The following is a 2,616-nucleotide window of genomic DNA, read 5'->3' as shown; positions in this document are numbered from 1 at the left end:
AAGTGAGGCCCTCATGAGAACAAAGAGTAGCTTATAAGAGTAAATACACAAGAAAATATGGGATCGAGTTTAATTGTAAATGCTTGGTATATATTTTTGGAATATATAGCAATAATTAATATTTTCTTGTCCAAGGTTTACTTAAACTTATAATTTGTAAAACATTATCAATTATACTGATGATAAACGCCAGCCTTAAGTGACTGAAAATTAAAACAAACTACAACGTTAACGTATAATAAACTTTCAAAATAACAATTGTACTGCCCAAAATATTTCGATCAAAGTTATTCAAAGTTAATTTAAAGTGCTTATTATTAAATTTTTGTCTAGACAGACATGTGCAGACATTAAATTCGACACAACCGACAAAAGGCGTTCAAATAAACCACATTTTCGATGAGAACTTTTCATAATGTGGGTTGATCTGACTGGTAATTTTGTTGATTATCCAGTCTCCCTAAAGGAAAAAAAAATCATCCACGGTGGGATTCGAACCCACGACCTCTGGATTAGAAGTCCAGCGCGCTATCCGCTGCGCTACGCGGACTGACATTTAAAGTGACGTAATTTTATGTAAGACAATTACATAATGAATTGAAAATAACAATACAGTAAAACTCGGTTATAGCGAAGTCCTAGGGATCGATGGATTTACTTCGTTATAACCGTAATTCTTTATATCCGTATAACGAATTCGTAATAATAACTATAGCAAATTCACTATATACATGTTTTCTTTCACCAGAATATAACTTTTGCTGATTGAGGCTTAAAATAAAAATTTCATTACTTTGATACCTTTAATAATCGGATTGTGAGTCGAAAAATTTATATAAAAATAAATTCAAACTATAATGCTAAATGGTAATGCAAACTTTTTTAACTGTAAAGAGGATCATTATGAAATTGTATAATTTCGTCATTATTTACCTCTACGGGACTCAAAAATCAGTTTGCTATATCCGTAAATTCGTTATACCCAAACATTTTTGCAAAGATTTGTTAAGAATTTGACCGAGACTCAAAAAAAACTTTGCTATATCCGAGAATTCCCTATACATGTATCCGTGTTCGTACTAAACGAGTTTTACTGTAGTTGATTTTTTTTGTAGTGAGTGTTAAGAATTTTCAAAATGATTTGACATACCTCAATAAAAACGCTAAGAATACTTCGACATTATTCAAGAAGTCTAAACAGGCACCATTCTATCATAATTGAAGAATTAGAATATCAATTTCCAATGCTAAAACATATGTGATGACATTTTTTTATAAATAAGGAGAGGGGAAAAGGTCTCATTTGATTTTCAACTTGTATTCAAGTGTTTTAGAACCTCTGTCAGATACTGAATCTATTACTTGTTAATGAAATGTTTATGTAAGTTTGCTTATTTGCTGTTTTCTTCATATCAATACTTTATTTAAATTCAATCATAATTTTTCCCTCTCTTTAAATTTCATATTTCTTTAGAGTATCATATCAATTTGAAAATGTTGAACAGTAATATTTTTTTTTAAATGTACTGGATATTATCTTCATGTATTTGTTTTATGTTTAACATGTTGTTTGTAATCCATAAACAAATCTTTAGCTTTGTTTTTCGTTTATTTTATCTTTTCACATAAACAACTAAGTATTGAAACCAAATATTTTTGCAACAGATATCCGAATAGTCTTGATGAGCAACGAATTAATCATCAGATTTGCCATTATAAACTTAATATTTTATTTATATGTGACATTTTGGCTATAACTATATTACTGTATGCAAAGAAAATATTCACCCCTTTCTCCTAGGAACATTTCAATGTTTCAAATTATCCCTTTTTAAACATAACTTGTCTGGACAAATTCAAGACAGGTCGAAATTTATACGGGGCAAAAATAACCCTTTATACAGTTAAAAAAAAGTAGAGAAAAAATCCCACCATTTCAGCTTTAATATATAAACCTGCTCATTAAATAATATTCGAAGTTCTTTGTCTAATGAAGGTACATTTAGCCTTAAAATGGCCACGACCATCCAGTCCTCATAACACATTTGTGGCAATGACCTTCCTGCATAATTTGAAAAGTTTTAAAAATAGAACATCCACGGTGGGATTCGAACCCACGACCTCTGGATTAGAAGTCCAGCGCGCTATCCACTGCGCTACGCGGACTTAATGTAAGACTATAAGAGGGCATTTCTAAGCGGGAAATCATATAAACAAACCGATACAAGTTGAATAGTTGATACTCCTTCAGAAAATGTATTCATGTTCTTATTCGTTTCACTCAACCGAACATAAATTATTTACAATAATAACAAAACACATGATTAGAAAGGGAGGGCTTATTTGCTGCATTTATTTACACGAACAAATACTTATAAAGATTCTTTAGAATTCTTTCTGAAATAAAACAAATTACATTTTATTATGCACAATCCTTTGATTTTTAAATGTCACTAAAATAATAAGTGGGTGGGTGCTAATTGTGTAAATGCGGCAAAGAAAAGCCTTCGAATGAGTGAAGATCGTGCTTAACTTGAATACCTGTTCTACAGGTTATACGCTATAAATAGTAGCAAATGGCTACAGGTTCAAATTTATAAGAGAAAAACATACAGT

The 2,616-nt window shown here is 30.5% G+C and overlaps 2 non-coding genes across 2 annotated transcripts; both read right to left on the bottom strand.

Annotated features, from left to right (window-relative positions):
* Window positions 1-477: 477 nt before the first annotated feature.
* Trnar-ucu (transfer RNA arginine (anticodon UCU)) lies at window positions 478-550 on the bottom strand. Its single transcript has one exon. It is a non-coding gene; the product is annotated as a tRNA-Arg (tRNA).
* Window positions 551-2,093: 1,543 nt separating this feature from the next.
* Window positions 2,094-2,166, bottom strand: Trnar-ucu (transfer RNA arginine (anticodon UCU)). The gene has a single exon. It is a non-coding gene; the product is annotated as a tRNA-Arg (tRNA).
* Between the last annotated feature and the right edge of the window lie 450 nt (window positions 2,167-2,616).

This window comes from Crassostrea angulata, chromosome 4, assembly GCF_025612915.1.
Source record: "Crassostrea angulata isolate pt1a10 chromosome 4, ASM2561291v2, whole genome shotgun sequence".
Lineage (NCBI taxonomy): Eukaryota > Metazoa > Mollusca > Bivalvia > Ostreida > Ostreidae > Magallana > Magallana angulata.
This window is presented reverse-complemented; position numbering and strand designations above follow the sequence as displayed.